Source organism: Stegodyphus dumicola, chromosome 6 (genome assembly GCF_044657685.1).
Source record: "Stegodyphus dumicola isolate Sdum_Otavi_A_Nest chromosome 6, ASM4465768v1".
Classification (NCBI taxonomy): Eukaryota; Metazoa; Arthropoda; class Arachnida; order Araneae; family Eresidae; genus Stegodyphus; species Stegodyphus dumicola.
In genome coordinates this window covers 26,317,349-26,333,217 of record NC_140773.1, presented here as the reverse complement: position 1 = coordinate 26,333,217, position 15,869 = coordinate 26,317,349, and positions in this window count along the sequence as shown.

The following is a 15,869-nucleotide window of genomic DNA, read 5'->3' as shown; positions in this document are numbered from 1 at the left end:
TAGATTACGTTTCCGTCTGTGTCCGCTAGGGGCGGGGCTAGCGCGGCCATCTTGGGGTCAGAGCGTTGCGCAGCTCAGTCTGCATCTAGCCGTGCTAGTGAGAGGTTCGTGCTGTGCTCCGTTCAGATACTGTGACGGTTTGAAATGTCTGCGTTAATTGAAAATCCTGCGAGGTGCGCTCAGTAATAAGGTTTCTGACTGCAAAAAACTGTAAACCGATAGAAATCTATCGGCAGCTTCGTGAAGTGTATGGGGACAACATTATCACTGAAGGTGGAGTGCGTCAGTGGGTCATAAGATTTCAAAATGGCCGAACCAATGTTCACGACGAAGATCGAAGTGGGAGACCCAGCATAGTGACCGCCGAACTTCTCGAAAAAGTCGATGCTAAAGTCCGTGAAAATCGAAATTTCACAATAACGGAACTTTCTTTGAGTTTTCCACAAATTTCGCGAAGTTTGTTGCACGAAATCATCAGCGAAAAGCTTGGTTACCACAAGTTTTGTGCAAGATGGAAGGCAAGAAGAGGTAACGAAGTGGTTGAAGGCGCAGGCGGCCGAATTTTTCGACGAAGGAATTTCCAAGCTCGTACATCGCTACGATAAATGCCTTAATTTGTATGGTGACTATGTAGAAAAGTAGTATTTGAGTGTGGCTTTCATCTGTATATAATAAAATTTGTTTCCTATACTTTGTTTATTTTTTTATTCCAAAACGTAATCTACTTTCTGGATAGCCCTCGTATACTGTTTGAGTCATTTTTTTTTTTTTTCCTTAAGAAACTTAAAAAACCTACAACTAACATATTTTCATAGGTGAGAGTTTTCAAGGACAAACTTCTTTTCAATGTCCCATCTAAGCTACTACACTCAAAGCAACAACCTCAATACTTTAAACAGCATGAAATCTGAAGTCACTACTCATATTACCTGAAGTAATATTATTTTACATATTGCAATTGACGTGCATCATTCTAAATAAAAAGTTGAAACTGAAATTGCTGAATGAAGCCAAGGAATAAAAGAAATATTCAAATAGAAATAATAGCTAGTCTATGTTAATTAATTATTGTAAAACAATTCAAGGTTATCTCCTTTTCAGAAGATCATCCTAAACTTAAAACTGAATAAGACTGTAAATTTATACATCGACGATAATTAATTTTCAAGATGCAAAAATAAATCTGGATTTAAAAGTAATCTAAATCATTTGATATACTGTTCCAAAATTTAAAAAAAAATTTAAAAAAAAAAAAAAAAATCTGGAAGAGTTCAGATTTTAACGAACGCCCAAAAGGATTTACTAAGGTTTTTTACGCTCTCTCTGAGCCCGCAGTCTAACAGCTAGGTTTATTAAAAGCACCATTCTCTTCCTACTTACGCCATATACGATTCAACAGCAAAGTTACAAAAATTTTAATTCCAAATGCATGGTTCAGTGTTGGCATGTATTTTCCTATTTTTTAGCCCAAAGGAGAGTGAACTCAAAAGGACTATTAATATCCTTTTCGTATTTTGAATTGATTCACTATAAAAACCTGAATCACTTTTCAAATTATTGCCACCAAATATTACAGCCTTTCATTATATTTAAAGAAATTAAGTAATGAAGAATCTGCATGAATGTAGGTATGTTTCTCACATTGTGAAAAAACGATGGTACCTGTAGGCATCAAATTTTGAATAACGCATTCCTCCACTCGAATATGGGCATCTGTAGGCCTAAATTTGGAATTCGTTTTAACACACACACACACACACACACAAAAAAAAAAAAAAAAAAGGTCCCTTTAGGCTTAATATTAAATCTGAAAACTTTCAGATTTTTTAAAATTATTTTTCAGTCTTTTCTCAGTTCATCCTATCAAGTTTCTTAGTTATTAGTTTTCTTAGTTAAGATGGCATGCAAAACTTTTGTATGTAATTTTATTATTAAAGTTTCGTGTGTTGATTTAATGTGCTACATATCACGTTCTTTGCACTTACGTCACATAAACTTAAGGATTATGTTAATTTTATTAACAGTTAAATTTTAAATTAAAGTTCCTCTCCTGTCGGTTCTTAACTTCAACTTACTACTTCCGGCCAGAACGTAGTTCTAGAATCCAGTCTGAATACATAATGAGGAAGAGCGATATTTAACCGCGAAGTTCTTCGGTCTTAGTGAGAGAGATACCAGGTATTCTGGCTGCACGCGTCTGTCCTTTTATGCTACACTCTAGTAAGCTATTATTACGCTTCACCGTACTTTAGGCCCTCGATGGCTTCGCAGTCTATTAACGTTAAGAGGCCAACTTTATTAGAATTTTGATAGCTTCAGCTATACCTCTTTAGTTTAGATTAGTTTAGTATTATTCTTAGTCACTTAAGTTCAAAGCCCAAGTGTCGGCTTTGTTGTACCCTCCAAGACGGAGTTTTGTTAAACCTTAGTTGGAATAATAAAGGGTTAGTTTACCCTTCTATCTTGCTGTTTCCTGTCACACGAACTCAAGCGATTATTCTCTTATCAGCTCTTAAGATTCTTCACTTCCAACAGTAACTTAGTATTACAAAGTCAGGAACTCTACACTTCAATTCAACAGCAAAATCACAAAATATTTAAAATCGGCATATCTTTAAAACTTCCGACAAACAGTCTCGTGCGCTGGTGATAAAAAATATTTTACTCCGTACATAAAATGTTGCTATCGCTTCCTTTCAAATCGTTGAGTTTGTTAATCAAAAATTAATCAAAGTTATACAAAATATGAATAATAAAATTCGTGCTTCCAGGGCCATATGTTGGGATGGAGAACAATGTTATTCTAAACTCTAAACTTAATGACTCTGTATGGTAATTTTTTTACAATGCGAGGAAAGTACATATATGCATGCAGATTGTTCATTATTTGAAAACAGTTCTCTAGTGTATTTATACACATGTACAGTGAGTTACAGACATAGATTTCCGTAGGTAATATTCTAAGGATAAGAAAAATTAGACAGAATTACGTCAATAAATTTTTATTTATTTGTTTAATTTGGAGGAGGTTTACAAATAGATTACAAAAATACCATCTATCTATACAATACTATATACATATAAACGAATAAATACAAAGTAATAAAATGTAGTTCATCTAATCCAATTGCTCGCTGAAAGTACTGATGGTAATAATTGAAAATAAAATAAAGTAAAATATACGTTTAAAATTAAATTTATCGGCATTTATCATTATTTTCATCACCAACTGCTTTTACTTCTGTTTTTTAAGCTATACCTAAATCTATATGGCAGTATAGTTTGGATGCCCTTAATACAGAGGAATTAGAGTTTCTTGTCAAAATTCTAACAATGGTCTTAATTTACATTAGACTGTCTAATAGTTTTCTATCTCTTTTCAGCTCTAGGTTGCTTATAATTCAAAACATTTTTTCAAAATGCTGTCTTAGCATTTTCTAAATTTGCTCAGAACTTTGCTCGTAGTTTACTAGAAACAGCCCTTACAAATACACAATTTACGTTTTTTAAATTTTTTATTTTTCACATTTTTTTTTCTTCTAAAAAAATTTATAGTGCATTAAAATTTTAAAAATGTATTTTTTTGTATTAAACACCATAACTTACTCGATTCCTTGAACAACCTTTTCCATTTGTTCAACTAATGCGAACTAATATTTTATTTGTACTCTTTTTAGGATTTTTTTATCCAGGTAATTCGATGTCTTTTCATTTTACAAATTTCATTTTTACTTCTAAATTTTTATATTGAATTTAATTGATCACTACAAGAAGTTTCTTCTAGTTATATTTGAGTTCATATATACTAGAACTCAAATTCGTAGTTTGCAATACAACTTATGCCATTCGTTGAGTTGAATACTACAATTTTTTCCGTTCGTTGAACTAAAGCGAATTAATACCTCACTAGAACTCAAACCGGATGCCTTTATTTATTAAGAATTCAGGTAATTCGATGTTTTTAATTTTTTAAATTATTTATTTTTACTTTTGTATTTTCGATATTGCCATAGAAATTTTTTCTAAGCATCCTTTTTTGAGTTGAATCAGTTTAAAATCATTATTGAATATGAGAGGAATTTGAATCATGTATTATAATTTATTTTATTCTGCATTGCTATACATATATATATAATTTATTTCCTAAACAATATTGATTAATTTATTATATTATCTCCTCAGTTTAATTAAAGTAGAATTATTTTAAAAGAGTGAATCCATACTTGTAAGTTATATTTTGAAAGAAGTTTTGAAGTAATTTGAAAGCAAAATGTTAATAATGTTTTAACGGGGACTGGAGTTAAATCATCATGAAGAACAAAATTTCAATTGTAAAAGGAAAAATTAAAAACATGTAATCATTGTCATTGATCGGAAATTAGTTGACTTTTCAAGCGGAGCAAACCAACTCCCGTTCAATGAACAATAATTTATATACTAGACATATTCTATTGTTGCGTGCGTACGGGTTCGTTATGAAATGAATGCACAAGTCCGATGAAAAATGAACAAAAATTTATTATTATCACAACAAAAATGCTTAATTTTTCTCAAATTATCATGCAGTATTACAACATCTCACAGTAGTTTTCTTTTAACTACTCAAATGTCAATAGAACGTAATTCAAAACAGCTAAAGAACGCTAATCCGCGAATTCGCTACAATCAACAACAGTAGTTTTCTAAACAACAACAAACTAAGCAACTACTACAAACTGAGATGTTTTCCTCCTTTTATAAGATTTTAAAATCACGCGCTAGAATTTTCCAGTACTTTCTCGAAATAAAAAGAGATATTTATTTATTTAATGCACGCGCTCTTGTAGTTTCAATTTTCCGGCTTAGCTTTCTTTTAATATTCGTCACGCGCTGCACTGCGCGAGAAATAAAACCATTTAATTTCTAATTGAACTAACATTAGCTTTTTAAATACCAAATTCGTAACACTGCCCCCTTCCCAAGGACTGCACGTCCCGGGCAGTACAATCCCTGGACAGGAAGCAAAACTTACAACTGTGGCATAAATGCATTAATAAGCATTACATTACAATAATAAACAACATGAACAATAAATGCAATACATAAAACAAATCAAATGCTATCAAATACAAATCAAATACACATTTAAAAACAAAATGGACCATGGTCTTATACTATTTACAATTAGTTACATTATGTACTATGGCCATAGTAATGAGCTAACCTGTCGTAATGAACGACTTTAGGTTTAGAGTTCGAAGACTTACGAATCCGAACCACGACGTCATTCAGCCTGTTTAGGACTGTGTACGGCCCATCCCAAGGTGACTGTAATTTCGGACAAAGTCCTTTCCGTCGAGTCGGATTCCACAACCACACCTTGTCTCCTTCGTGGAATTGATGTTCAGTAGCTCTTGTGTCGTATCGGGTCTTCATCTTCTCCGTCGCCAAGTTGACTCGCTCTCGTGCAAAATTGTGCATCACTTCAAACCGGGCCTGGAGATCTTGAATATATTCCTCAGACGATGAAGGAGCATCCGGAGGGCGGCCAAACAATAGATCACAAGGCAGACGAAGGTCAAGACCGAAGAGCATCTGTGATGGAGAATAGCCGGTAGTCTCGTGGACAGCACTGCGGTAAGCCAGTAAAAAGAGTGGTAATTTCTTGTCCCAGTCCTGTTGGTTTCTGGAAACCACTAATGAGAGGTTATTAAGGATGGTTCGATTGAACCTCTCTACCATGCCGTCCGACTGGGGATGCAATGGCGTCGTTTGAGTTTTGTCAATGCCAAGTAGTTTGCATAGTTCTTTGATTACTGCCGAGGCAAAATTCCTTCCCTGATCGGAATGTAACTGAAGAGGCACTCCGAACCTGGAAATCCAGTGCTGTATCATTACCTCAGCTACTGTGACTGCCTCTTGATCAGGAATAGGATAAGCTTCAGGCCACTTGGTGAAGTAATCAATGACAACGAGTATGTATTTGTTGCCATCAGCAGTTCGTGGCAGAGGTCCCAGGATGTCAAAGGCGATACGTTCAAAAGGCGCACCTACGTTGTAACGTTGCAGTCTGCCTCGGCTGCGTTTCCTCGGTCCTTTCCGACCTGCACAGGCATCGCAAGATCGGCACCACTTTTGCACGTCATTCTTTGCATTATTCCAGTAAAAGCGCTCACGAACTCTCTGTAAGGTCTTCATAATTCCAAAGTGACCTCCTGTAGGGCTGTTATGTAGTTCTTTGAGGACATCAGGAATCCGGGATCTCGGAAGTATCAGTTGCCATCGGAACGTCTTCCCATCATCCGACTCGAATTTCCGGTATAAGACGCCGTTTCGAATGTGAAGTGAATCCCAGAGTGCCCAGTATTGTTTTGTTGTAGGACTACAGATAGAAATGTCCTGCCATGTAGGTTTTCTGTTTGATGACTCTATTAAATCAAGTATGGGTTTAATGTCGCGGTCTTCCAGCTGGTCTTTCCTGACTTCATCATCACTCCACGGGTCTCGAGCAGCCGATGTTGATGTTGTAATTTGTCTTGCGACCGGAGTCAGCAGTTCGTATTTCGCTTCCACCCTGGAACAATATCGGCAGTTTTCTTGGCAAGGTCTTCTAGACAGGGCGTCGGCGTTTCCGTGTGATGATCCCTTACGATGACGGATAGTGATGTCATATTCTTGGAGTCTCTGTATCCACCTGGCTATTTGACCCTCAGGATTTTTGAAATTTAAAAGCCACGCCAATGAGGCATGGTCCGTGCGGAGGAGGAATTTTCTCCCGTATAGATAATGATGGAAATGTTCTACAGCTTTGACTATGGCGAGCAACTCTTTCCTTGTGACACAGTAATTCCTCTCCGGTTTAGACAGGCACTTGCTCCAGTAAGCTACTACACGTTCTTGGCCGTCTATTTCTTGGGACAAAACAGCACCGACACTTTCATTGCTCGCGTCGGTGTCGAGAATAAATGGTCTGTCGAGCTGAGGATACGTCAGGATTGGAGCAGATGTTAAAGCTTCCTTTAAGTTGTTAAATGCATCCTCGCATTCCTTTGTCCACAAGAATCTTTGCTTGCTCCCTGTCAGCTTGTGAAGTGGTCTTGCGATGGAAGAAAAGTTCTTCACGAATCTCCTATAGTAGGTGCAAAGCCCTAGGAAGCTTCTCAGCTGATGGACATTTTCGGGACGCGTCCAGGATTTAACCGCTGATACCTTTTCAGGATCCGTGCGCACACCTTCTGCAGAGATGACATGTCCCAGGTAAGTCACTTCCTTTCGAAACAATTTACATTTAGCGGGAGTCAGCTTCAGATTGGCCTCTTTCAGTTTTTGAAGCACCTTTCTAAGATTTTCTAGATGCTCTTCAAAACTCTTTCCGACGATGATGATATCGTCCAGGTATATCAGACAGGCTTCGTAAGAAAGGCCTTTCAAAACAGTCTCCATAAGACGTTCGAATGTTGCCGGCGCATTACACAGTCCAAACGGCATCACTTTGAACTGCCAAAGTCCTTGTCCCGTAGTAAATGCCGTCTTTTCTCGGTCATCAGGATGGATTTCTACCTGCCAATACCCACTCTTTAAATCAAGTGTTGAGAACCACTTGCTTCCAGAAAGAGTGTCTAGAATGTCATCAATTCTAGGAAGAGGGTAACTGTCTTTCTTCGTAACCTCATTCAACCGGCGATAGTCAACGCAAAATCTTGTTGAGCCGTCTTTCTTTCTGACGAGAACGATGGGAGATGCCCATGGACTCGCTGAAGGCTCGACGACATCGCCTTCTTCCATATCTTTTAACAGTGTTCGCACCTCTTCCTGTTTAGCAAACGGTAGACGTCTTGGATGTTGCTTGATCGGGGGATGATCGCCAGTATCTATTCTATGTTGTGTCAAACTAGTTCGACCCACGTCAGAAGACGAGCGGGAGAAAACAACTTGAAGATCTTTAATGACGCGATCGGCAGCATTTTTCTCTTTATCGTTTAATTGTGCATTCTGCAATAACTCCGATGTAATGCTCTCTGAGGACACGGATTCTGGGATGTTACTCTTTTTTTCAACGCTGGTTACTGGAGTACATGTTGCAACCACTTCACCTTTCTTAATAACTCTCGACTTTTCAGTTACATTGGCGACTCTCACCGGGATAACCGTTCTGGATAGGTCGACGAGTGTTGAGGCTACTAATACTCCTTTTGGGATATTACAGTTATTGGGATATTCTATGATGCCGTAGCGGAAATTTCTATTTTCGGCTATGGATTCAGGAAGTAAAATTTCTGTTCTTGCCGGTATTGTAATATAGTCTTGTGCTATGATTTTATGGACAGATTTAACTTCTTCATCATTAACGAGAAATAACGCTATGTCCTCAGATGTAGAATGCAATTCGTTATTTTTAAAATCCAAGGAAAAATTGTATTTCCTTAGAAAGTCCAATCCGAGTATGCAAGAATCAGTGATCTCTGCTACATATGCCGTGTGATGGTAAGCGGCACTTCCAAACGTGATGTTAACATTTACTTTTCCGTCGATGTCGATCTTCTCACCGGACACAGTCTGGAGGGTAACGCAGGGCGGCGTCCAGATAAGTTTTAAGTTTGTTTCCTAGTTGTTGAGCCAAATCTTTTCGGATGATGGTGACGTTGGCTCCTGTATCTATAGTCATATTGCACGGAACTCCATTAATATGTCCTATTATGAAAAGTCCATTACTGCCGCCTCTCACTGCAGAAATCTGAAGCGCTTTAAACGGGGGCTTTTCATTATCTGGCAACCTCCGCCCCGCGAGATGGCCACTAATTAGTTTCCCTGCTGCTTGTTAGAAGCGGTCTTAACATCAGTACCCTGGGGTGTTTTGCAGTTTCGTCGTATGTGTCCTTCAGCACCGCAGTTCCAGCACTTAACGGTCGGTTTCTTCTCACCAATATTCCGTCTCAAGGCGTTCAGTTGTCTAGTTAAATCGTCAAGTCGAGCGGTGACTTGATCCCCTGGCTCCTGGACTTGAGCAGCTCTGACTGGGTGGCGGTCTCGACGAGTGGCTTGCTGGGCTGCCTCAAATTTCATGGCGTACACTAGAGCACTTTTTAAATCTTTTACATCCGCCATTCGTAGAGCTTTCTGTATTTCAGTATCTCGGATGCAGTCGATAAAGTATTGCAAGGACAGGATTTCCCTTGTTTCTGTCGGGCATTCCGAAAAGGCGAGATGGGACAGCCTTTCAACATCCGCGGCGAGCTCCTGAAGTGTTTCGGTAGGCTTCTGTTGACGAGATTTTAATTGGAGCCTGCTGTAGTCTTTTAAACACTTCTCCCCAAAGCGCAACTCCAAGGCGCCGGACAGAGCTTCGAAATCTAACCTTTTGTTTTCGGGAAGAGTCTGAAGGATATCCGCTGCGTCGGCTCTTAGAGAAGCGGCGAGATGACAGGCCTTAGCTTGGGAATCCCATCCATTCGCATCCGCCACGATAGAAAATTGTGTCTTATACACCTGCCAGGAGGTCTTCCCATCATATGTGGATAGCTTCAGAGGTGGACGAGCAGGCATTGGTAAGAATTTAAAATCATCACTCCTGCTCCCTGCCGACGCTACGAATTTCTTTAAAGTATCCATTTCTTTGGCAACTGCAGAAACTCTCTCATCAATTTGTTCTTTTACAGAAGAAACTCTTTCTTCTATTTCTTCTTTCACCGAAGAAACTCTTTCTTCAATATGTCCAACTTTATTTTCAACTGCGTCAATTCTGCCTTCCATAGCTTCAAATTTATTTTCTATTATGCAAGTAATTTCTCTTTTCATTTCTTCTTGACCAGCTTGAACGGCTTTCATTTCGTCCTTAACGGATTCCTGGCCCAATTTCATTTCTTCCTTAACGGATTCCTGGCCCAATTTCATTTCTTCCTTAAATGATGCTTGGCCAGCTTCCATCTTTTCTTGGAATGCAGCAAAAGCACTAATGAGCTGTCTCAATTGTTCTTCCATCGCTCTTGTTATTGGCATTCAAACCCCACTCCTGACACCAAAAATTGTTGCCTGCGTACGGGTTCGTTATGAAATGAATGCACAAGTCCGATGAAAAATGAACAAAAATTTATTATTATCACAACAAAAATGCTTAAATTTTCTCAAATTATCATGCAGTATTACAATATCTCACAGTAGTTTTCTTTTAACTACTCAAATGTCAATAGAACGTAATTCAAAACAGCTAAAGAACGCTAATCCGCGAATTCGCTACAATCAACAACAGTAGTTTTCTAAACAACAACAAACTAAGCAACTACTACAAACTGAGATGTTTTCCTCCTTTTATAAGATTTTAAAATCACGCGCTAGAATTTTCCAGTACTTTCTCGAAATAAAAAGAGATATTTATTTATTTAATGCACGCGCTCTTGTATTTTCAATTTTCCGGCTTAGCTTTCTTTTAATATTCGTCACGCGCTGCACTGCGCGAGAAATAAAACCATTTAATTTCTAATTGAACTAACATTAGCTTTTTAAATACCAAATTCGTAACACTATTATTATTTATTTATATTCATGGCTGCAGATAAGTAAATTGATAATTTCAGAATGATGTTTATTTTGAAGATGCAGCTTATTCGAATGAATCGAAACAAATGGTTTTGGCAGAATTAAATGCAAAATAATATTTTATTTGCAACAAGTATCTACTTTTACTTCTATAAGAGTGAACTGACAACTGCACAGAGAGTTTTACTTTCAATGCTTCCACATGAAATTTTTTTTCTAATCGAGTTCCACCTGTGAGTTGGTTATGTCTCTATTTTTCACTTGCTTTTAGGAAAATAAACAAGATCTAAATAGATTTATTTTCATCACAAAACATTTGACACGCGGAACGCCTGAAATTCCGAAATACGACATAGGCTACCCCCTTTCCACCACCTTTTCTATATAGATCCTGCTGTGAACACCGCCCCTTGGAAGACCACTTTCTGGAAAAGCATTCATACCCTTTTCATTCGTCGGTGTCAGAGGCTTGGTGGAAATCTCATTTATTAGACCAACTCGACATCAGGGATAGAATATAACGATAGAGCATTGTGGGAAGACGCATAGTAGCCGAGTTATTGTGTCATTTTGTGGTTCAACGAGCTTCAAGGCTTGGCATTCAAATGTGGCAGATAGTGTCGTAATAGCGAGAAATGTGCATTTGTGACTTGTTTGCAATTACTCATTTAAGGTTTGGCTTCGCTGAACTCAGTTTTCATAAGATGTCGTCGTTTACAAATATCGATTAGAAGAAAGAAAAATGTGAACATAAGTTTATCACAATACAAAGAGGCGTAATTTTTCTGAAATACATTTTTGGTGTTGCAGCTCAGCTGTTTTCATTTAGTTTAATTCATAATTAGCTGAATTATTACTTCCTTGTATGAAGTAAAAAGAAGTATTGTAATCGCGAAAAATTTCGGGCATCATATTTCAAAGAAAATATCCACTTTGACCGCTATCGAATGCAATTTGACGATGTTTTTGCGTGACATCTGTACGTAAGGACAGAATAAAGGACTCTTTTCTCACAAAAAAATTATAAAACTGATTTAAAATGAATTCTGGAGAGAATTTTTCTTTGCGTCTGTGTGTACGTAAGTATGTATGTGGTGTCTGGCATAGCTCAGAAACGAATAGCCTCAGAACTTTGAAATTTTGTATATAGGACTGCTATAACATGTAATTGTGCAACTCCTATTATACTACAACTATCCTAACTACTATTATATATATATATATAATGTTGTATGAACTTAAATCCATTTAGTGCGAATACAAGTTATTATTACTTGCGCAATTGCTGCAAAGTTAGTTAATAATAATTTATTTCCTAAACAGTATTGATTAATTGATTATATTATCTCCTAAGTTTAATTAAAGTAGAATTATTTTAAAAGTGTGCATCCATACTGGTAAGTTATATTTTGAAAGATGTTTTGAAGTAATTTGAAAGCAAAATGTTAATAATGTTTTAACGGGGACTGGAGTTAAATCATCACGAAGAATAATATTACAATTGTAAAAGTAAAAATTAAAACATGTAATTATTGTCATTGATCGGTAATTAGTTGACTTTTCAAGGGGAACAAACCAACTCCCGTTCAATGATCAATAATTGATAAAAATACGTAAATATGAAAGTGTTTCGTCTTTACTCGAGTTATAAGTTAAAGCCAAACCGGCAATTCTAGTCAGGCCAAATATTTCCGCGAATAGTTGTTACTCAAAGAACTTATTCTCATGAAGCATTTTAGTCAATTCAATTTGGAGTAAAAATCAATTACTGTAGAGAAATCCTGTAAAACTCGAGTAATCGTCCCAGACACTATCATCTTTATGTATTTGAGTACTACATTATTTGTAGAAATTAAACATTGGAAATTGTCATTATGAAATCGAAATCAATCAATACTGTTTAGGAAATAAATTATATATATATATATATATATATAATAATTTATTTCCTAAACAGTATTGATTAATTGATTATATTATCTCCTAAGTTTAATTAAAGTAGAATTATTTTAAAAGTGTGCATCCATACTGGTAAGTTATATTTTGAAAGATGTTTTGAAGTAATTTGAAAGCAAAATGTTAATAATGTTTTAACGGGGACTGGAGTTAAATCATCACGAAGAATAATATTTCAATTGTAAAAGGAAAAATTAAAACATGTAATCATTGTCATTGATCGGAAATTAGTTGACTTTTCAAGGGGAACAAACCAACTCCCGTTCAATGAACAATAATTGAAAAAAAAAAATACGTAAATACGAAAGTGTTTCGTCTTTACTCGAGTTATAAGTTAAAGCCAAACCGGCAATTCTAGTCAGGCCAAATATTTCCGCGAATAGTAGGAATTATGAACTAATGCTGATACTCAAAGAACTTATTCTCATGAAGCATTTTAGTCAATTCAATTTGGAGTAAAAATCAATTACTGTAGAGAAATCCTGTAAAACTCGAGTAACCGTCCCCGACACTTTCAGCGTTACGCATTTGAGTACTATATTATATTATTTGTAGAAATTAAACATTGGAAATTGTCATTATGAAATATATATATATATATACTTTGTTACTCGGTAATGAGCTCAATTTTTTTATTCTTATATATTGGTAAATTGTGCATTTTTTGCTTTAAAAATGATAGAATTATGCTATTCTTATCTTCCGGTTAAGGTTTTTATGCCTTTAGTTAATCTGATTGAAATATTTCCAGAATTATCAAAAATTTAAAAGTTGTTTACGTGCGACTAAGCCTAAATTTTTTGCTATAGCAGCCATATTTGTTTACATTTGAAACTGAGCAGAATAATGGATTCGTTGCCAATCTAGAGAAACTAAGCTTTGAAGCAACAAAGATAACGCCTTCTTTTATTATTCCGAATCAAATCATTTCGAGGAAATAAGTGTTTAAGATTTACTTCGTAATTTTTAATACAGATATTTTGAGTTTCTATGTATTTTTGCCGTGTCGCGAAGGGAGACCTAAATTAATTGAATGTGAAATACTGAATCGTTTGTGAAAAAAAAATTTATTTATTTTTGTTTGTTTAATTTCTTTAATGCATCATTTTAGATTTATTATAGTATTTGAATAGAACAAGTGGCAACGATTAGATAACTCTTCAGATGATATAAATTTTGTGCATTCTGAGTTATAAAATGAATGAAATGTAACGCTGCTAAGTGAACCTAGCAGCAAAGTGTCGTTATGGTAAACAAATATAGTGAATTTTAAAAAGTGCATTTATTCTAGTGGGGTTTATGTGCTACCGACGAAGTAGATTTAATTCAATCCAATAAGTTTAAATGAAACGTAAGAAAAAATGCGTATAATTTAATATCTGTACAAGGAAATCTTGTGGTGTACACATTATAATTTTTTTAATGTTAATAACACTTAATAGATTCAGTGTGTATTTGAAATCTCTCATCTGTGGAAGTGGTAAATATGCTTCAATACTTGGTATACAGAAAATTTTGTTGAATAAAATAGGAAAAACAAAATAATTCATATTCCAAATAGCATATGCATTTATAAACTGAGTAATAAGTAGTGAAGCTTGTAATTCAAATCGGTAACAGCGAGGAAAGTGAAAATTTAGCAAATGAATTCCTCTTATATTCATCTTGATGAGAGAACAAAGAATTTTTTAAATTATTAACTTTCATACTGAGTTGAAGTCTGTTGCAACTGTTAAGAACTTGATTGAATTGTATTAGGCAAATCTTAATACTGTGATATGATTGATAACTATTATAGTTTTCTTGCTAATGTTTAATAATTTACTATAATCATCCTTATTGAATCTTGCATTGATATTTTAATAGTTTTGTTAAAGTTTTTAGACTGTTCAATAATTATCTTTAAAAAATATTTTTAAATCACTCTTTTTGGGGAAATGGCAGTAGCGTAGTTAGTGGGCAGCAAAAGGAGGGAATCTGTCCCCTGAAGCAGCCTCCAGGGGGGGGGTGCCAAATTGATATAAATTTTTAGAATGAAATATTTTCCATTATGGGCAAACAGAAGGGGGCGCGAAATCTTCAGTTGCCCTTGGGCGCTGAAAACCCTAGCTACACCTCTGGGAAAGGATGAATAAATTCCTCTCCTCAAATTTTATTTCATTCTTTGACTCAAGATTAAATAATTAAGAATCGTTTGAGAGAAATCAGAACCTGCGCCTACCCGTTTACGAATACATTTTGTCAAATTTTTGTCGATAGATCACAAATAAATTAATTTGTGTTTTTACAAAATTCTAACATATTTTCAAGTTTTTTAGCTGTATTATTCAAAATTGAAATTTAAAATTTAAAAAAAAAATAGATTTTTTGGGGTGAAAGCACTTTTGATTTATTTAAACGTTTCCGAAATATATTTTATACTCCTTTTATCACATTAAAATACCTTTTTAATAAGTTGTTTTTATTAAAATAACAATATTCTGCATTTAAAAACGCATTCTCTCTCATAGGAACTTTCTTGGGTGACTCTTATGCAGAATTTAGCATCCAAATGTGACATCAATACTTCTGAATTCAAACTAGAATCCTTTTTTCTTTGTTTCTTTTACATTAATCATCTATTTGTTTTAAAGGAACTAAGGAATGTAACTTACTTTATGGTAAGAAATCTATAGTATCTATTAAGATTTCCAAAGCAAGAATCATAAATCCTTTGCATTTAATATTCCTTTATATTTAATATTCAAATTACCTCTTTTCCGACTACTAGCCCGGCGTCCTACTACTTGCAATTTCTGCTTTATCACGATTCTTTATGTCGTTTACTTTCTGTTAAATAATATTGTACTTTGAAATTATTGGAGCACTGTCTGTCTCAGGAGAAATGTCATTAAAAAAAAAAAAGATTTCCAAAACCCAAGAATAGATTTTTATAAGAGCAACACCTTTTATTTCAGAATGGAAATTTTGTTATTCAGTTAACTGTAAATTTAAATATCTAACGTGTATAAAATTGTATAGACTTAAGATGACTTATCTTGAAGTAGTATGAAAGCAAAAATTGCGAAACAAATTGCCATTTTTTTAATCGAATATATACCCTTCCGCTACATTTCAGATACGATTTTTTTCTTAAACTTTTATTAAATGAATTTAGTTATTTGTGATTTGTGTTTCAATTTAATTAATGGAACACAAGTGGCCGAGCGGTAAAGTTGCTGAACACTGTAAGTTCGGTTTGAGGTTCGAATTCAGCGAACGGGCTGGTTGCATGGGCGTTTCCGTGGTTATTCCTCATGTGTAACGTGTATACGAGCCAGTTTTCCTTCGAAAAGTGTTCCATTAAAGCATCCCTTCCCTTAGACAGATAGCCCTAGTGTGCTTTGCCATAATCAAATAAA